At 36.9% G+C, this 22,397-nt stretch overlaps 1 long non-coding RNA gene across 1 annotated transcript in view; it reads left to right on the top strand.

Moving 5' to 3' along the window:
- Positions 1–22,397, top strand: part of LOC138693173 (uncharacterized) — a 74,057-nt gene that overhangs the window by 41,563 nt on the left and 10,097 nt on the right. Inside the window, exon 2 of the long non-coding RNA XR_011330237.1 lies at positions 22,066–22,149. This is a non-coding gene — a long non-coding RNA (uncharacterized lncRNA). The remainder of the gene's footprint in view (positions 1–22,065; positions 22,150–22,397) is intronic.

The following is a 22,397-nucleotide window of genomic DNA, read 5'->3' as shown; positions in this document are numbered from 1 at the left end:
AGTGCTAACAGAAACTTTTTTATCTGAAGCTACTGTAAACTCTAAAGCTACGGTTTGTTTACGGCGATCATCGCCGGGCGCACATCGCCAGCGATTGTCGGCGGAGTTGCTAGCAGTTGAAATGAATGGGCACGGTTTCTTTACAGCGAAGATCGCCAGCGCAGTTCGTTGGACGCGACGCAGATCGCTGGAGGTTGCTTCTGAAGCAAATTCAGGACGCACATCGCCGCATTCGTGTTCAATAATCGATATTTAGACAAGGTCATGTTGTAATATCGAATATCTAATCTGTACACGTTAACCACGTCTGTACGTTTTGGCTGCAGAATAAATCAAGACGTTTTGTAATTTTTCGCCGTCTGAAGACGAAATTATTATTGGATATGTGTCACAACATAATGCTCTTTTTAATATGAGCTTGTGAATTAATAAACAAATTAAACAATAAACCCTTACATTACATATTACATTTTTATCACGCCCGAGCCCCAGAGAATTTTGTTCAGTGTTGGTAAGGGGGAAATTCTCTCTTCTGTAAGTTTTCTGTGACTAGGCTGTACTACTTACGCGGTATTCTGAAATATAGCGGTTTTTTTTTTTTTTTGTAGAGATGTAGTTGATCGTATATACAAGGCATAATATAAGCCCAAACGAATCAAACCTAACCTATCACATGTTCGTACATGTAAAGTGTATAAGCGGATTACGAAGGGAACTACCTCAGCGCTAGTTTAGCCAATTTTTTTTTTTAATTATTGTTTAGAATACACCATGTAATGTAATACAGTATAATAATAATAATAATAATAATAATAATAATAATAATAATAATAATAATAATAATCAGTTCATAACCTGAGTTACTGTCAATCTTTCAACCGGAGTTACGGGGGTCTTGACAAAATTTCTAGGTAATTTAACATTGTCATTTTCAATTAAACTCAAAACATAATCAAACTGGTCAGGTGAGAGTCTGAAATATTCCTTAAATTTTGTAGCGTTTTTATAAAGATGTCTCATTATCAATGTGTTAAAACAGAATTCTGTAAACCTATTCCTGAATATTTCATTAGTCCGTAGCTTGTTCCTTTTATAATACGCATGCGAGATTTTGATATCGTCATCTCCCGCTTCTAGAATAAATAGCAACTTCATTATCTTGGATTTATTCATTATAATTTTTAGGTTATGTCCGTGGCCTACATTAATTTACTTGACCATATGTAGTAGATGAAGGAATAAACAAATGAGAATCTGCAGCGATGTGCGTGAATAAAGAAACCACTTCTCGGCGATCATCGCCAGCATTTATAATCGCCGGCGATGTGCGTCCGACGATGATCGCCATAAACAAACCGTACCTTAAGGGTCATATTCATAGACATTCTTAGCGCGGGCTTCCGGTGGATGATCAGCGAACTAATGTTTTTCGTATTCATTTTTCTGCAGTATGTCATTCATATTTCTCCAAGTGGCGGCCTGAACACCTACAGACTTGTAACACTTGTTGATTATAGTCTGTTACAAAAAAAAAACATTGCAGTGCTTCCATTTCTCAAATGAGTACAGAAATTCTCACACATTCAGAAATTTAAAATAAATACAGTAGGCCTGTACAGTCCAGACACATTATCTGAAAACAACAGAAACTTAATTACAAAAGCAAGAAACATATTTTGAATTCAATATTTTATAGAAAACAAAGGAGTTCAGACAAGTTTGGGGGGGCAGTGCCCCCCTATGGTCCCCCCATAACTCCGCCTATGGTTTATCCTGATACACTCTGAACTTCAAATAACCTCAAAGGAAGAAATTATACTGTGATGTGACCAGATTTGTCGAATGTCAAGCACATAAAAGTTTCACGTTAAAAGATGACAAAAAAGACTTTAGTGTTGCTGAACTGAAATGAGGTGCACTTATAACCAAGAGGTTTTAAAAATGAAAAAAAAAATACAAAATAAAATACATCCAATAAGTCTGGGAGTGGCTCGACTGTTGTGTACGCTCCCAGCATATAGTGATTTGCACCGAGGGACTCGTTTTATGGAAAATAATATAATCTCCGGTTAATACTCAGGACAATACAGCAGTACGACGACGCACAGTGTATTTAGAGAGTCTAGCTGGCCAAAATCATTTCTCGAAAACTAATTGCCCGATTTTCATAAAATTTTGGTATGCAGTTTCAATTAATGACAGTAAGTAAAGTTTTTAAACAAAATAACAATTAATTCTACAAAAAAAAAAGCAATTATTGTAATAGACTATTTTTTTTTCGATTGGAATGAAAAATAAATTAATATTCATAATGTGATATGCGCCTAAAATTGAAAGAGTAAGAGGAAGGAATACTCCTATGTAGGCTACCATACTCGTTCAGAAGCCACATGCATCGCCATTAGAATCTGAATCCTCGCTGTCAGCTTCTCGTTCGGTAGCACCGGGTAATGCAGGCTCGGAGAGTAACTGTTGCTCCTCTTGAAATCGACCGTGATTTTCTCCCCTTAATTTCCATAAGTTTGTGATATAAGGGTCCGAAGAAATAAGTAACCTATGGAAAATATTGATATTTGTGTCTTTCTCGATGTTTTCGTGTGAAGACTTCTCTGAAACGTCTATTATTTTTGTTTCTCGTCTTCTGGGCTTCCTCAGATAATATGAGCCGTTCAGAGCAGAAGTGGTGTAAGTCAAAACTGGGTAATGAGGTTTAAAGTAAAAATTCTGTAAAATACAGCGCAAGGTAGCAATTAATATGTTCTTCGTGCTATCCACTGACTACTAATAGTTTAAGTAAATTCAATATTAATTGCTACTTTGCGCTGTAATTTACAGAATGTTTACTTTAACTCTCAAGGCCCATGTTTGACTTACACCACTTCTGCTCTGAAGGGCTCATATGTAGTTGTCCAGTAGGTATAGCTCGCGCAAGAAACGATTACCGAAAAGCAACGATGGCGTTGCTGTCTGTTTTGACGTGTGTATGTAGGCACGCCGAGGGAGGAGAGATGCGGGCCGGTGGAAGTACCGTCTCTTCCAAGAAGATGAACATATGAGGACATCGCTGTGGAAATAAAGAACGTAGCAAGAGAAAAATTCGAAGCTAATTAAACGCGCAACTTATGTTTACGAATGGAATAATAATACCGTGCGATACAAGACACGTATTCACATGCAATGGAACAAACTAAAGTCGTAATGTAACTATCACAACGCAAGACTGATTCTATAGATGTCATTTCTCTTCCAACTGTACTCTCGAATATCATTCATCGTGATCTTTTCTGTCGCCCGCTCTTCCTTATCGCAGTGTTTGATTCGCATTCCTTCCGTCGGTAATCCGTACTTGCGAGACCTATATACTCCAACCACGAGAAAGTCTCCAGGGAATGAGAGGGAGCGAGGTGATGCTGTGAATGAATGTTGATGTCATAAGATATCATAAGATCACACACGTGGGTACTCGTATCTCTATTGGCTAGCTCTCACAGCACAAACAATAACACTGATATGCACATTTTTATACTACCCTAGTTACAAAATTAGATCACGGTTAATCTCCTGGCTTTTTAATCCCTCCATACAGGAAATAACATATGCAGGAGAGCGCATGATTTTTAAACTGACGTTATAACTCTAATATTATCTATCTACTTCGCTCCAATAGATGACGCAATAGTAAGCACATTCCTTTCACGGTTTATCTCCTGGTTGGAGAACAGTAGAGTGTCCTACGATCTTCTCTCCATAAGTCAAGAGTTTGTGAAGGGTTGCATGCATATGATAGCTTTTGTACAAATGTAGACAAATGTTTACATTTGATATAGGATCCTCACAAGAGAACGAAGGTTGCATTTCTCCGAAAAAAGTAATTTACCATTTCGATATTATATATTGTAGTGTTATAAACACGCCTCTCCAAGAACTGAGCATTAAAGACATGATTGTGAAATTTTATTTTTGGCCGGCTAGCTGCTTGGACTGTGCAACGTTCATTGTTAATCTCCCTACCAAACCTCTAGCAAAAGTGGTAGCGTAGAGTTGTCTGGAGAAAAAGTAGGCTACTGTAATCTACCATTTACTATCCTAATGCAAACCGGCCTAGGCTGCGTACCATCTTCGCAATGACACAGCGAGGCTTATGAAATGGAATTAAATTTTCGAGCGGGGGCACTATGACCCAGCACTGCAACCTTTCACGATCTATTGTGCTAACCGTCACGCTTGGTGCATTCTCAAACCCACAACGGCTGACTACACTACGGTTCGCTGAGTATCCAGGTTTCGAGCAGGGACTCGAACCCGGACCGTCTGCGTGACAGGCTGAAGATCTGACTACTCATCCACCGCAGGTGGAGAAGAGGCTTATGGGTTCTCACGCTGCGAATTCGTGTACATCAGCAGCTGAACGCATGTTGTGACCAATGGATCTCGCCGTCTGTTTGCTACTTTTGGAAGAGGAAGCTAATGATGAAGAAAGATGAAGAGGAAATTAGGAAAAATTGGAGAATGCTATGTTTGCAGCGAAAGACCTGCTCTTGGACAGAAAATTATGAATGAATGATTACTGTTTTACTGCTAGATGCAAAGTTATTTACGACAGTAGACCGTCTTTCGCTACTTCACGCACCGTATCTAAATTATATTTTTTTATTATCCTAGATACTTCATTATTTTCTTCATAATCTGTTCTTGTGAACCTTATATCGACCTCCAATACTTTACGTATATTATATTCCGTTCTCTGCAATCTATCGTTGAACAGTCAAGTAGAATAGCTGTTTGTAACGACCCCAATAAGTAGGCTGTACTTCTCACCCCGTCTTTTTTCTCACCTGAAGACGAAGATAGAACTAAATCTTCGAAACGTTGTGAATTCATTTAAAATGGAACAATGGAAAAAAGTCTAATCTACACCTCTTCTTTACAACGCACCATTGTTTCTTTATCTTTGAGATAAAAAAGATTTGCAGAAGCCTCGCACAAATCTGTCAGGACGAATCGGTCCGAGGCGACGCTGTAAGATCTCTCTCTGCTAGGTTGCGCAGAGAGTGTACGTCGCAGCTGTAGAAATCACTCACTATAGGCCAGCGGTGACCACATCGGGTGTCGTGATTACATCGTGTACAAACTCAGTAAGAGGTGGTTTCGTAAAGAATGAGGAGAACTTCTTTGTTGTCCTGTCGGACAAAATGTAATATTGTAAATTTTATTAGTAACAACAATGTAATTTACTCGTCACAACAATAATTCCTTTCTACAATTCGCCTTAAACGCTCTCTTCAACAATTGGATTTTCACTCAACACCGTATTCGTTATAGCACTCCACTGACGACACTGACAATTTACTTGGACTATTACGAACAACAATGAACTGTTAATCTTAACTAATATTTACAAAGCACTATTTACAAATCAGAACCATCAGTTCTCAGTTCACAGTTCTTCTAGCTCAGTCACTAGAGTTCACAGTATCTCGAACCACAGACCTTCAGAGACAGTCCACTGTACTCGAACTCAGGTCCCTCCAACTGCGGTCCACTGCACTCGAACTCAGATCCCTCCAACTGCGGTCCACTGCACTCGAACTCAGGCCTTCGGATGCTGATACAGTTGCGGACGCACACTCGAGTCGAACTCCGGTACACAAGACTGGCTTGCTTGCTCTCGCTTACTCACTGACTGAATAACTGAAAAACTGCTCGAGTTCGCTGGCGCTTCTTCTTTTATAGCAAAATCATAGTTGCGAGAAATTTCTACAGGTGTGTAGAGAATTATCTGGGTATCTCCACTTCAACGCACTTCTGGAAGGGTCGGGAAGGTCCATTCCCCCTTACTCCGCATGCAGCAGTTGCGCGTGCACTCTCCCCTCGTCGCGTGGGCCTTTCCCCTCTCCGCCGCGCGCCGTCCCTCAAGCTTCATGAAGCCCGCGCGATATGCTCTCTCTCGCGGGACGCTGGTCGTGAGTTCGAATCTCACGTCGCTGTCACAATATGTTTACTTTGCTCAACGGTTCAACTAAGAGTATATAGAAATATTAATTGCCACGCTAAATAATGTATTATTATTATTATTATTATTTTATTATTATTATTATTATTTTATTATTATTATTATTATTATTATTATTATTATTATTACTGACCACTAAGTATGTGTTTCTAGATTTCTTGAGTACGTGCATGAATATTGATATTTTTAGATCTTCTCCCTAGAAGGATAAAATTATTAGGTTTTATCTCAATTTTAATCTTCTTAATCTTTAGATGAGGGTAACTATTTATTAGTAATTAAATTAATAATAATATTGTAGAAAAACTGATTCAATATTATGTGCCATGAACTGTTAAACGCCAGGAACTGACATGTCTTAAATCATAGCCAGGAAGAGAAAGATGATATAAATAAATGTAAGGAAATCGGCTACCTAATGGGGTATGAAATATCTCGTGCACTAAATCCTTTTAATAGAACAGAATTTCTCAAAAGAGTAATGATTACAATAGCTTAAATGACCTGCCCATAGGAAGTTTTTAATTTTGAAAAACTACAAATTCCTCGACCAAGTATCGAGAGAAGAATTTAGAAAATTCCTAATTATATTCAAGAGGAAGATTAAAAAAATAAGCAAGAAAAATTGTTTATTATTCACTGGCTCTTGATGACAGCAGTGACATTACTGATACAGCAAAGCTTGAGATTTTTATCCGCGGGATTGATAAAGATGTTAGTACAGGAACCACCACTGATTGTAGTTTTCATGCCAAGTACCTTAGCTCCTTACTTAATAGGTTGTCTGTCGCATGTAATCACTGCAGCTCGAGTTTTGGTCATCGCTGCCATAGGCGGAGATGGAACGATTTCCTTGGAGGGAGCACACTAGGAAGATAAAATAAGCTAACTCATAGTTATTACTAGGGAGCGGATTTTTATGTGCTAAAAATTTAAATATATTTATTTTTTATGTGCTGAGAAGTACGAAAATATTTGATAAAAATAAAAAAAAAATGTTTCTTTTAAATATGACAAAAATACCTTACTTAGCTTGGAAAAAAAAATGTTACTAGGTACTCACCCACCACACTTGAGTGCTAATAATTGGCAGAGAATTGCAGTGAACAACAAAGGTTATCTCCAAATTCTCCATCACAAATGCATGCCGATTATCTCTGAATAACGTCAATTTCACCTACAGGCACACCCCCCAATACTTGAGTAAATTTACACATTTTTTTATATCCACTGTTTTTCCCAAATACATTCTGGAATTTGTCCCTTAGTACTTATACAGGGACATCATTTTATTTTTACTAACATTTTTAATATTAACCTGGCTATATCTTCGGATTAAAGGTCTAAAACCGGAAACACCGCTTGCTCCCCCTTCCAAGACTGGAGTTCGATGATAATGGCGTAAAATACAAATCACTTTACTAGGTATAGGAGGGAAGAAAAGTAATTCATCCATTTGTGTAAACTAGGAAATATAGATAATTTTATTACGTTTTTGTTTAATCAAAATACAGTACTTTATTAACACTTAGTGTTTTTACTCACGAATTGAGCTATCCATTCGGACGTATTCATTATGCAGTGTATATTGTACTGTTACAGCACATTAGCGTATAATATAGAGAATGAAGTTAAATTGAAAAATAATCGTAATATGGATATTTATACATATTTTTGAAAATGGTGGTCGTTCATTTCGATACAGGCTTCAATTCTTTTGTGCATATTATCGCACTTTAGACTAAGGTACCTAATGCCAATTACCATTTTCGTCCTTCGTACGAGTAACTCATGTTGAAATAATTCTATACCTACTCTCTAAAAGAGTATCTTACGTACTGTAAATTTAATCTTCACTTCTGCCCGATCCGAAAAGATAAAATTACTCAGAAATACTATCTACTGTCCGTTCAAGTGGTTTTGTCACAGGGTCGTAGAAAGGGGGTGGGAAATCACGTGACAGCTAATGACTTAACGAGGCCATTTTATTTAAGTTATTTTAAACAGTTGTATAATATTACGTAGATGTCGAATTCCTAACAGAAATTATTCTTTTCAGAAAATAGCTAAGACAGCCCAGCTACTAGACTTTGCAGAGGGGCGAACAGAAGCAGGTGGGGGGAACCGGGATGCGACGTAGGCAAACGGACGACAGTATATGTGCGAATATATGATTCAATATTGAAAGCTCTTTCGTCACTGGAAAACGCGAACATATTTCTGGAACGTACTGTGGTGGACGGTTCTGTGTGTTGGACGGTTGGAAGTTTACAAGTAGAGGGGGTGGGAGTGAAGTACATCCAAAGCTCAGGTACAATAAAAATTGAAGTAAAAATAAAATGATGTCCCTGTACTTCTGAACCTGGTAGCGAGTCTAGTTTAATTTTCACGGCACGCACCTCCTTGTTTCAGACAGCAGATTTTTGGATGTTTCGAGTTTTTTATGGTGTCTCACAAAAAGCTTAGATTGCTAATAGGAAAGCCAAATCGTTTTTTAAACAACCATTTTTCAGTGTATCTTGAAGGATATCGATTGACGAAGCCCGATAACAGGGAATCACAACAAGACGTATTGCCTCACTTGATGGACATCAGCGGGAGGCGAGAGATTTGTTTAAATTTAATAATGTTCATACCCGAGCTCTTATCTGTTGTGTTTCACAAACAAAGCGTGGAATGAAATCATCTTCAGCAACAATAAACATTCCTAATTATGTGTTGCAAGATCTCTCCTCCTCGTCCATATTAATTTATTCTCTAATAATAACACTGATATGCTGCCTAGCAGTTCTCAGAACTTGAGGCGATACTATTACAAAAATGGATCACGGATACACCACACAGCGCTTAGAAACACGAAGCAACCAAGAATTCTTAAAAAGTTAACGTACTTCTGAGTGACATAATTGCTTTAGTTTTAAAATGTTTAAAAGTTCTTGTAAAAAATTATTTAAGTAAAAAAACTCCAAGATTTATGTGTTTATAATAGATTTCATAAAAATATGTATTTACATAATTTTTTGTGAAAATATGTGTTTTTATGTGAAATAAAATTCGGGTTTTAAACTTGAAACTTCATGTACGGAATTTTTTACTTTGTTAATTGTGTTTTATCATACGCAAAAATAATATTTAATTACATAGGAATCCGCTCCTTAGTTATTGCCAGGGATTGTACTTTTTTCCACGAAGCTACAAGATTAAGTACAGGGACATCATTTTATTTTTACTTCAATTTTTATTGTACCTGAGTTTTTGAATGTACTTCACTCCCACCCCCTCTACTAGTAAACTTCCAACCACACAGAACCAAGGCCGCGTATGCGGTCATATTAAGCAGTACTGAGTTAGAGAGTATAGTACGTTCCAGAAATATATTCGCGTTTTCCAGTGACGAAAGAACTTTCAATATTGAATCATATTTTCGCACAGGTACTGTCATCCGTTTACTTACGTCGCATCCCTGTTTCCCCCACCCGCTTCTTCTCGGTTTTCTGTAAAGGCTAGTGGCTAGGCTGTCATAGCTCTTTGCCGAAAACATTAATTTCTATTAGGAATTGGACGTTTACGTAATATTATACAACTGTTTAAAATAACTTAAATAAAAGGGCCTCGTTAAGTAATTAACTGTCACGTGATTTCCCCTCTTTCTGCGACCCTGTTATTAACCACTTGGACGGACAGTATCTTTTCGGATCGGGCAGAAGTGAAGAGTGAATTTACAGTACGTAAGGTACTCTTTTATAGAGTAGGTACAGAATTATTTCAACATGAGTTACTAGTACGAATGCCGAAACTGGTAATTGGAACTGGTACAATAGTCTATAGTGCGATAATATGCACAAAAGAACTGAAGTCTGTATCGAAATGAACGGCCACCATTTTCAAAAATGTGTTTAAATATCCATATTATGATTATTTTTCAATTTAACTTCATTCTCTATATTGTACGCTAATGTGCTATAGACAGTATAATATACACTGCATAATGAATACGTCCGAATGGATAACTCAGTTCGTGAGTAAAACATGTATTGTTATTACAGTACTGTATTTTGTTTAAATAAAAACCTAATGAAAATTATCAAACTCAAAATCGCGATATTTTCTAGTTTACGTAAATGAACTACTTTTCTTCCCTCCTATACCTAGTAAAGTGATCTGTTCGTATTTTATGTCAGTATCATCGAACCCCAGTCGTGGAAGGGATGGCAAACTGTGTTTACGGTTGTGAACCTTTAATGCAAAGGTATACCCAGGTTAATATTAAAAATGTTAGTAAAAATAAAATGATGTCCCTGTATTACTGAAGTATTTAAGTCAACGACGAGCGCGCATCTCGCAAGCGAAGTATTTGACTGATTGCTTGCCGCATTTCTGTTTGGTGAAGTTGGGCAGAACAAAACGTGGACCATTTTAACAGTTACACTAATATTTACACTATGTACACTAAAATACGCTATTTTTACTATTTATACTGTAATAAAGATTGTAGATAGACATTGATCAAACATGATTTACAGTATTAAGCTTATGTGCAGTGTTGCGTATTTTAATGAAAGGTGTTTTATTTCATAATACTATAGCCTACTTATTTTGTAAATTGTATATAAAAATGTAAATATGTTCAATTAATGTAAGCCGACATTCTTTACGATAATGTAAATATAAAAATAGCTTATTCTAGTTTACAAAGTGTAAAGAAGCCGTCAGACATGACTACATTAAAAGCTGATTGTCAAAAAGAGTGCTTTCGTCTCTAGAATATGATCTGTCTTCAAATATTACTTTTGTAGAATATGATTTTTATTTTTAATATAGCCTAACAATATTTTCCTTCATTATGTTAATCATTCCTTTGGTCCAAATTATCTTATTTAACTCTAAATTGTAACTGCTTAACTTTTATAATTACTTGTAACAAAACACATCTACATTTTGCTCTTATTGTCATTATTATTATTATTATTATTATTATTATTATTATTATTATTATTATTATTATTATTATTATTATTATTATTTCCTATATTGTTGTGATTCATATTTGCTATGTATTTTTTATATTAAATCCAGACTTTGAGATGGGCAGGGCATGTAGCACGTATGGGCGAATCCAGAAATGCATATAGGGTGTTAGTTGGGATGCCGGAGGGAAAAAGACCTTTGGGTAGACCGAGACGTAGATGGGAGGATAATATTAAAATGGATTTGAGGGAGGTGGGATATGATGATAGAGACTAGATTAATCTTGCACAGGATAGGGGCTGATGGCGGGCTTATGTGAGGGCGGCAATGAACCTGCGGGTTCCTTAAAAGCCATTTGTAAATAAGTAAGTAAACCCAGCCATGGAGTGGGGCATTTTAGTCCCACTCTATGCCGGTCCCGAGCCCAGAAAAATGGGGAGGGTGAATGGCTGGTCATTGAGTCTCGATGGAGGTCCCTATGCCGAGAAAAGGCCTCTACTAAATGTCGAGAAATGTTCAAGTTGGCAGGTTTCACCTGCCTACAAGACTAGCAAATCCTAGCCCCGTAAGAGGAGGGGTGAGAGCGAGTATCTAGCGCTTTAAAACGAGACTTTCTCGGCTAAGGAAAGGTAACCCTAACAGAAGGTTCCCTGGCCCTCCAGGATGGGGGTGACCGAGGGGCTAGCGACCTCTCGTCGTAAAAAGAACCATGCTACGAAACCTCAAGATTCGTGAGGAGGCCCGATCTCAGCCATGAGATGTAGCGCTATGGAAGAAGAAGAAGAAGAAGAAAGTATATATTATTATATTGGTTGATTGGAAGAAAAGATCTTGTGGCCTTAACTCTGCCAGTAAAAATATATTAATTGAATAGATTAATAAATAATTTAAATTGTAGGAAAGGTCATCGTAGTAGCAGTCTTTATCAACAGTAAAAGCCACCGGCGTGGCTCAGTCGGTTAAGGGGTTTGCCTGCCGGTTTGAAGTTGCGCTCGGGCGCGGGTTCGATCCCGGCTTGGACTGATTACCTGGTTGGGTTTTTTCCGAGGTTTTACCCAACCGTAAGGTGAATGCCAGGTAATCTATGGCGAATCCTCGGCCTCATCTCGCTATCGCCAATCTCATCGACGCTAAATAACCTCGTAGTTGATACAGCGTCGTTAAATAATCAACTAAAAATCAACAGTAATCTGACTAGAGAAAAATCAAAACTCGAGTGGGATTTAATTGACTATTACACGATTAGAAGAAATAAACTACTCTAATACAATAAAAAATATTGACTTCCAAAAATTCTGTTTCACTAATGTTAGCTTCAAAACGTTTGAGCGAAACCGTCATTTTCAGTTGACTATCTATGCGGTAAACAAATGACGAAAGCAAAGTATGTTTTATAGTACCGTAAAGAATTTGTAGTTTGAAATGTTGGCAATCAAAGAAACAAATGGTAGGGAGGTGATAAAACAGAAGAAAGTAAGATTAGGAGAAATAAAGCACTCTAATATAATAAACCAGGAATCAAATTCTTTGTCTCGTAGGAGTTTTCGTAAAGATGGTACGCAGGGGCGGACGCAGGATTTTTTTTCGGGGAGGGATTTGAGAAGATAGTAAAAATGGAGTAATGAGAAATAAGTTTATATACTCACAATTTGTTTCCGAGTCACAAACATTTACAAGTTGGCCTGAGTAGCGTAGTCGGTATAGCCTTCTGTGCTCGAAGTTGCGGGTTCTACCACAACCCAGCTTGATGGCATTTAAGTGTGTTTAAATGTGACAGTCCTCATATAAGTCGATTTACTGGCATGTAAAAGAAGTCCTGAGGGAAAAAATTCCGGCACACCGGCGACGCTGATATAACGTCGGCAATTGCGAGCGTTGTTAAATAAACCATAATTTTTTTATTTTAACATTTACAATGACTGCAATAAAAAAACAATGACAGAATGACATTTACAGAAGAAGGCGACGAGGCTTCTTAGACATTTCATCCAGTACTTCATGAGCTTTTACTTCTACATTTTTATGTATACACATCAAGGCCAGTCCATTTAATCTGTCTGCTCCCATCGTGCTCCTCAAGTAAGTCTTCAAATACCGCAAAGTTGAGAACGACCGTTCTGGTGTTGCTGGTAGGCAATGTGAGTGCAGGGAAAAATAATTTAATTGCACCTGTTCAAAGATGATATAAAATCAGTAGGTATTAGGTGAAGATTTTTCTGATCAAGGAAATTTCTCCTCCGCATCCTCAATTCATTGAAGAAAGACTCTGGTGATGCATCAACACCATTGGGCCACTGATTTACTATAGCCTCAACAGCAGTTTCTAAATCTTCATCTGATGCTCGCACTATGTTTTTAGGCAGCAAAGTTTGACATTTACTTTAGGATTTCCTTATGATTTAAAAACCTGTCCTTGAGCTGACTAATGAAATAGTCTAAGAAGAGAAGGAAAATTAAAAGCCTAAAATACTCTTCATGACTCTCTGTCTTGAAGTAAGAACGCTGTGTTTGTCTTCCTGCAGTTCTTGGAATTTAACATTTTAGCAAAGAGAATTTACGTGGAAAACTCTCTAATTCCTATGTACATTCACGAATTAAAATTAATATTATTTTTGTTTCTTGTTTCGTATTTTTCTCAAAATTTCGGGAGGGGATATATCCCCTTAATCCCCCCCCCTTGCATCCGCCCCTGATGGTACGTTTATCTGATCAGAGGAGTCAATATTTGCCAATCCAAGTTTATCCAGACTTGCTTGTATTTCATTGGTCAAATCACGTGTATTTGAAACATATATGTTGTTTGTCTTTGCAAGCAATTTGCAACCGTTGATAAACTATAGAAAAGCTTTCCAGCTTGCTTTATAAAGACGAAGTCCTTTGTATTTCTTAGGTGAGTAAAGCATATTGTCTGGAATGTCGGATGGAAGATTTAAAATGTCTTTTACTATAGTTCTGATCGGAATCCAGTCGTGCGGACAGAGGCAATACGGTCAAGTGAGCGATGCTCCATTTAAAATAATGAAAAGAATAACAATCCAAGCGCGGCGTACGGATCAATTTCGGTAAGTGGGTGCATACCTTTAAAAATAAGTTTTAAATATAAAAACGACAATATTTAAATCCCCTTGCGGCCGAAAGTTCTCAACCAGAACCTTGTCTCAACCCAAGTACTACAATTTTTTATCTTATCTGCATCAGCGAATATATGCTGCCTATATCTTCTACTCACTGCTGCTAGTTCCATTTTTTCAATCTCTATGGAAGTGCGTTCATCGCTCTACATAACAACCGATAACAACGCCGTCTTCAACAATGAAAATTACGTATTGGATCGCCATTATGATATCTGATTTCGTTTAAATCAAGCAAAGATAGCGGTTTATGGAGAATATGTGTATTCAGGAGCTCGGTTCGATTCCCATGGGACAACCAGGATGGACCTCTTCCCACTGAGGTAAGTTTTCTAAGTTATATTAAGATTCCTGATTGAAAACTGCAGCAATAAGTAGGGAATGAAAACATTTACGTTTTGTAGTGTCAATCGCGATTCTAGGAATAAATGTGTATATTAACAGCTGATAAGTAAGCCTCGACTGGATATTTAAAAACACTACCAAACACGAGCGATGCAATTTAAAAATTACTGATGACAATGAGGTTTTTGGTTTTAATACATTAGTAAATTGTTTTATGACTATCTTTCCTTATCAGTAAATACAAATGAAATAGATCGTATAATGCAGCGTTTCTGAAAGTTTGCAATTCTGTGAATCGTAAATTGTATTTAAATAGTGGAGAATAGTAGAAAAGTATGCAAAATCACAAAAATATGAATCAATAAAAACATTAAATATCACCAATAATCCAAAAAGATTTATATTCAATCATATAACTTATTTTAATGTAAATAATAAAGGCCTAATTATAAATTTACATTATAATTTAAAAGGTAATACAAGTGATATACGCATTTGATTAACAATGTTCATGTAAGTTATATTTATTTTAACGTAATATGATATCGTTACTTAATTTTGATTAAAGTGTTTTTAAATGTTTTTTTTAATATTGACATCAACAATCTATACTTCAATATTATGTAAAAATCTTCACTACAATTTTAATGCAATGTATTTTTTCAAAAGATATATCAATGTCTGAAGATGCCATACTGAATGACGAAAACGTTATCAATTTTAAAATATAATGTAAATTTATAATTGAATCAGTGAGTAGAAAAAGGGAATAACTACTTTGAACCCAACTTTTCAGGAAACAAAAAAAACTTTCTACAGCTTTTCTGTTAAGTTTGATTTAAATGTTGTCAACAGTAAAAATGTTCACTATTGTTTGTAGTATATATATTATTATCAAATTTTGCTCTATGCCTTGTTAATATTTGTATACAAGTTTTTTTAAATTTTAAAACTTATTTCCTTTTTCCACTCAATAATCATACACTTACTTTATTAGCTTCCTAACCTCTCCTCCATTTTTTTTCTTCTTTAAAAATGTATATAAATGATTAAATAGGTTAATAACGACTTCCACATTACAATTTTATGGAAAAAATATACAGCTTGAATCAAAAGTCTAGGAACATATAAATATCTTCTATATGCTTGATTTTCGATTACTATAGGTGTTATCAGTATTTGTAAGACCAAATGCTCTACCAGTGACACATTCGATTCTAGCTCTCAGCTATTTCAAAAGCCGCCATTTTGAATGCAACTTCGAAATTTTAAATGGAAAGGGGGTCATGAAGGTACTCAAAATCATGTGAAATTTTCTGAGAAAAACAATGGTGCAATCCGTTTTGAGATATCTCTAATAATTTTCAAGTTATTTAAAGATAACTGTCTAATGACACAAACATTAGTTACTGCATCTACAGATATTTTGTAACATGGTACCAGTACGGTACTAAGGAGGCTTTGGAAAAGGTGCTTTTATGCAATTCTGGTAATTAACTTTTCCTGCTTTACTGTTCGATTAAACTGTGATAGTTTCAGTGCATTGTTGTGATTATTTGAAGCTTTCCTGTAAGAAATTTCTTGATGGCATTATCGAAAGAGGAAAGAATTGATATCATTCCTCGTTCTGGTAGGTTAAGCCACAGAAATGTTGCAGCAGACTGAACGAACAGTTCCCTAGACATTAAATTGGTCGACGTGGACCAGTAGAATGGCTGGCCATGTCTCCAGATTTAACACCTCTTGATTTTTTTTCTTCTTTTGGGTTTACATAAAGAGCTTGGTAGGATGAAGAGAAAATTGAGAATGTGAAACATTTAATGAAATGTATCATTGAAGCCTGTGCTAAAATCACCCCGGGAATGCTACAAAATATTCTATCCATATTCTCAATTTCCTCTTCATATACCAAGCTCTTTATGTAACCCCAAAAGAAAAAATCAAGAGGTGTTAAATCTGGAGACCTGGTCGACCATTCTACTGGTCCACGCCGACCGATCCAATGTCCAGAGAACTGTTCGTTCAGTCTGCTGCAACATTTCTGTGGCCTAACCTACCAGAATGAAGAATGATATCAATATTCTTTCCACTTTCGATAATGCAATCACGAAAATCAAGAAATTTGTTACGGGAAAGCTTCAAATAATTACAACAATGCATTGAAACTGTCACAGGTTAACCAACCTGTAAAGCAGGAAAAGTTAATTACGAGAGTTGCATAAAAATACCTTTTCCAAAGCCACCTTAGTATTGTACCATGTTACAAAATATTTGTAGGTGCAGTAACTAATGTTTGTGTCATAACTTGAAAACTATTAGATATATCTCAAAACGGATTGCACCATTGTTTTTCTCAGGAAATTTCACATGATTTTGAATACCTACATAACCCCCTTTCCCTCATGGTATGTGTAGAAAACAGACGTGTTGTTAGAAAGATTATGAATACAGAATATGTACATCCAAAGCTTGCTAAGATAAAACATCATTCTCCTGTACATGAATAAAGGGAAGAGACAAGTTCTGCATGTAGTCGAATAATAGCCCAACAACATATTCCCTTTGTTTACATGCATCAGTTACTTCATGTAGCTTATTATTAGTTTATTATAAAACTTTTTTCAATATTAGCTGTAATAGAACAGCCGAGTCAGCCCTGGCACAATCTTGAGTGGAAAAAGGGAACTACTACAGAAGTTATTTCCTTCTTCCACTCAACACAGAACAGACATAAGATTTTACCCGGGTAAGAATGCTAGTAATATTCCTTTTTTCAGTTCATCCAATGGGTCTATCATTGAGGAACAAAATGGCTATCTCAGTTCAATTTAGCAAAAAAATGTAGTTATTCCCTTTTTCCACTCACCAGTTCAATTGAAGAGTCCACTGCAAAAATGATGGATGTCATTTGGCGTACATTTTGCAGGAGAAGCAATTGAAAGTTTGAAATGATTAGCGCTCAAAGTTTAACTGTGATTTTCCGATCATTACTAGACTATGATATCAGTGTTAATGCCATATAACTCTCTATGTACAGGGACATCATTTTATTTTTACTAACATTTTTAATATTAACCTGGCTATACTTTTAGAGAACTGGAAACACAGTTTCTATCCCCTTCTACGACTGTAGTTCGATGATACTGGCGTAAAACACAAACAAATCACTCTACTAGGTATAGGAAGGAAGAAAAGTAGTTCATCCATTTACGTAAACTAGGAAATATCGCGATTTTGAGTTCGATAATTTTCATTAGGTTTTTGTTTAATCAAAATATAGTACTGTATTAAGAATAAGTGTTTTTACTCACGAACTGAGTTATCTATGCGAACGTATTCATTATGCAGTGTATATTATACTGTCTACAGCACATTAGCGTACAATATAGAGAAAGAAATTAAATTGAAAATAATCATAATATGAATATTTAAACACATTTTTGAAAATGGGGCCGTTCATTTCGATACAGGTTTCAGTTCTTTTGTGCATATTATCGCACTATAGACTATTGCATCTAATTCTAATTGCCAGTTTCGTCCTTCGTACTAGTAACTCATGTTGAAGTAATTCTGTACCTACTCTATAAAAGAGTAGGCTACCTTACGAACTGTAAATTCAATCTTCACTTCTGCCCGACCCGCACAGATAAAATTACTCAGACATGCTATCTACTGTCCGTCCAAGTGGTTATGCCGCAGGATCGTAGAAAGGGGGGAAATCACGTGACAGTTAATTACTTAACGAGGCCCTTTTATATAAGTTATTTTAAACAGTTGTATAATACATACTAGGTTCAAAAAGTTCCCGGAATTTGCTATTATCATAGAAACAACGTACCTTAAACACTATTCCACAGTATTCCCTTCAAAATAGTTGCCTTCCGCAACAACACACTTTTGCCAACGCGTGTAGAGTTCCTGGAAGCAGGCTGGAAGCCATTTTGTGAAACCCGTCTTAGTGCTCTCGTCGCGTTTGCGATAACCTCTTCAGCATTGAATCTCCGTCCTTTCAGATGACTTTTCAGACGGGGAAACAGGAAGTAATCAGGTGGTGAGAGATCAGGAGAGTATGGTGGGTGATCCAAAGCAGTTATGTTGTGCCTGGCAAGAAAATTCTTTACAATAATTGCGCGATGAGCAGGTGCATTGTCATGCATAAGGAACCAGTTGTTTTCTACCCACTTTTCTGGACGTTTCCTTCTCACTGCGTCCAGGAGGCGACGGAAGATTTCTACGTACAATTCTTTCGTTACAGTACGACCTTCTGGAATGAACTCATGGTGGATGAGACCCTGAGAGTCGAAGAAAACTTCCAACATAACTTTGCCTTTGGAAGTGTCCCTAGGAAATTTTTGCTTCCGAGGAGATGTTTTCGATTTCCACTCAGATGACTGTCGTTTAGGGACTGGGTCATACAAGTAGTACCAAGTTTCATCACCAGCAATAATTTTGTTTAAGAAATCACCATCTTCATCAGCCATACTGATCATGTCCCCAGCAAGAGTCATTCTTGTTTCTTTCTGTTCTGCCGACAACATTTTCGGAACTAACTTCTGAGACACGTAATGCATGTTGAGATGCTTGTGAAGAACATTGTGTACACTTCCGACTGATATTCCGACCTTTGCTGCTATCTCTTTTATGGTTTTACGTCGGTCGTCCCTCACAACATTACGCACACGCTGAGCGATTGCTTCATTTGTTGCAGTTGTTGGTCGGCCGCTGCGTACGTCATCTTTGATGCTATCGCGGCCACCAGAAAAGCGTTTATGCCAGGCATACACTTGAGCTGCTTCGCCATATGCTTCTTCCAACAATCTTAATGTCTCTGCAGGAGTTTTGTGTATCAAAACACAGAACTTTATGTTTGTACGTTGCTCTGTGGACATAATTACAAAATGCGACGAACAAACAAAACACTATGATAAACAATTGCCTACAACTCAAAACCAACTATCGCCATTATCAACACACTTAAAGAAAATGACATCATGAATGTTACCAACAAAACAAATGTATAATATCCCTTGTTATATATTAATACGAAAAATGGTAGTAAAATTCCGGGAACTTTTTGAACCTAGTAGTATTACGTAAACGTCCAATTCCTAACAGAAATTAATGTTTTCAGAAAAGAGCTAAGACAGCCCAGTTTTTACAGAGGGGCGTGCAGGAGCAGGTGGAGGAAATCGGGATGCGACGTAGGCAAACGAACAGTACCTGTGCGAAAATAAGTATGGTTCAATATTGAAAGCTCTTTCGTCACTAGAAAACGCGAACATATTTCTGGAACGTAGGCCTACTATACTCACTAACTCAGTGCTGTTTACTATATGCAGCCTTGATTCTGTGTGGAGGACAGTTGGAACTTCATTAGTGGAAGGGGTGGGAGTGAAGTACATTAAAAAACTCAGGTACAATAAAAATTGAAGTAAAAATAAAATGATGTCCCTGTATATTCTATAATATGTCTTAAGCTATGCATTGACAGTCTTGGTTCATTCTCGACAAGAAAGTGACATCCATCATTCTTGCAGTGGACTCTTCAATTGTATAATTTACATTAAAATAAGTCATATGATTGAATACCATTCGTTTTGAATTCATACTGGACTTATTGCAATTTTCAAAAATGAACTCAAAATCACCAATAATTATTATTATAATATAATCCTAATTATTACAAAATAAGATATTAATTATTATTACATTTCTTTATTATTAATATCGTTAATATTATTAAAGTTCTAAAAATGAATATAATATTTACCAGTCATATCTGGATTCTATGCGTATTTATTCTGAAAACAAATTACCGAAATAGGCTAAATGCAGACGCAGAAATGAGGCTACAGCTTTCCGCCCTAAAACCAAATGATTATACAAAAATTTGTATCCATGTATAAATGGAACATATTCATCACACCGAACTGAACAATTAAGTACTATGCAAATTAAGCTTTCAGGAATAACTCCCTGTAAAGTTAATTTGAATAATTTCGAAGGAAAAATTGTTCTGGGGCCAGGTATCGAACCCGGGACCTTTGGTTAAACGTACCAACGCTCTCCCACTGAGCTACCCGGGAACTCTACCCGACACCGATCCAATTTTTCCTCTATATCCACAGACCTCAAAGTGGGCTGACAACAGTCAAGCAACCAACATTTGAGTGCACACTAACTCTGTGTGACTTTAAATTGTGGTTTTCTGTTACGTACAGTGATGTGTATTATGCAAATTAAGCTTTCAGGATAACTCCGGCCCCGGAACAATTTTCCCTCGAAATTATTCAAATTAACTTTGCAGGGAGTTATTTCTGAAAGCTTAATTTGCATAATACACGTCACTGTACGTAACAGAAAACCACAATTTAAAGTCACACAGAGTTAGCGTGCACTCAAATGTGGGTTGCTTGACTGTTGTCAGCCCACTTTGAGGTTTGTGGATATAGAGGAAAAATTGGATCGGTGTCGGGTAGAGTTCCCGGGTAGCTCAGTGGGAGAGCATTGGTACGTTTAACCAAAGGTCCCGGGTTCGATACCCGGCCCCGGAACAATTTTTCCTTCGAAATTATTCAAATTAAGTACTAGATTTTATATCATTATGCGTGTTAACTATTAGATACTATTAAAATATATTGACATTTGCATCGTAAGGATTATTTTGTTTTCTTTTATTATTTTAAAGATTTTATAAAGGTTCATAGTAGGCTTACTGAGGCGTATATATATATATATATATATATATATATATATATATTGTATCCGGCGTGGCTTAGTGGATAAAGCATCAGCACGTAGAGCTGAAAACCCGGGTTCAAATCCCGGCGCCGGAGAGAATTTTTCTCCGTTCCATCACTCTTTCATCATATGATGACGCAGAATATCTGCATGGAAATATCATATGTACTTCGGTACATCAAAATATACATGATATGCGTAATAAAATCACTTTGTGTTTTAAGACGGCGCCTATACCGTCGGATCCCGGCCAACCAGTCACTCATTCGAGTGCACCTCAACACATGTATGGACTTCGGTCCTGCGTTCATAGACATCTATGACGTAGTGCAGAGGGCGGCCATTAGAGGGAACCCAAGAGATGGAGCTTAATCTGAGACGATTCTAACCGGCGTCGGGGTTGTATCCGGCGTGGCTTAGTGGATAAAGCATCAGCACGTAGAGCTGAAAACCCGGGTTCAAATCCCGGCGCCGGAGAGAATTTTTCTCCGTTCCATCACTCTTTCATTACCGAGGCGTGTCTCAAAGCTCAAGTCTATACTACATGTTAGTGACTAGCAACTAGCTGACTTGTGAACTATACACAGGGTTGCCAGATTTTAAATCTACCAAGGAGGGACATCCTTTTTCATCATATAGGCCAGTGGTGGGCAAAATGAACGCAACCCACAAGACAGGATTTAAATGGCAACTACATACTGTGGGAGTGGTTGCACTCTACAGTGCTGTGACGGATTTACAGACAGTTGCGCCACTACATTCCTACCTACCATATGTAATTAGAAGAGTTCATTCACGTGATATTTAGTCATTTTTCAAAGTAATTTCCTCGAAATAGGGATTTATATCTGTGCATGCTATTTTCAGTTGCGCAAGAAGATGAGCATCGCTTAAGCGGGATGTGTGGCTGGACTTCATAAACTTCATTTTAGAAAACAGCTGTTCGCACTGGTAAGTTGATGAATACATACCGGCATTTTCCATAACTATGGTCCTGGAACACAACTATGGTTCACGATACAACCATTCAAAGATCATTGTAGAAGTAACATAGACCGTTCGTAGATAGCTGCAGTGACTTGAATTCAAACTACAGTACAGCAAAAATATAGATAAACGAGGTACTACGTTATGGAGTACAAAATTTGATTAGTTGTATCGTGGGCAATAGTTATGTTCCAGGACCATAGTTGCGGGAA

The sequence above is a fragment of the Periplaneta americana genome, chromosome 17, assembly GCF_040183065.1.
Source record: "Periplaneta americana isolate PAMFEO1 chromosome 17, P.americana_PAMFEO1_priV1, whole genome shotgun sequence".
Taxonomy (NCBI): Eukaryota; Metazoa; Arthropoda; class Insecta; order Blattodea; family Blattidae; genus Periplaneta; species Periplaneta americana.
The sequence above is the reverse complement of the archived record's forward strand: the minus strand, read 5'-3'. Positions and strand labels throughout refer to the sequence as shown.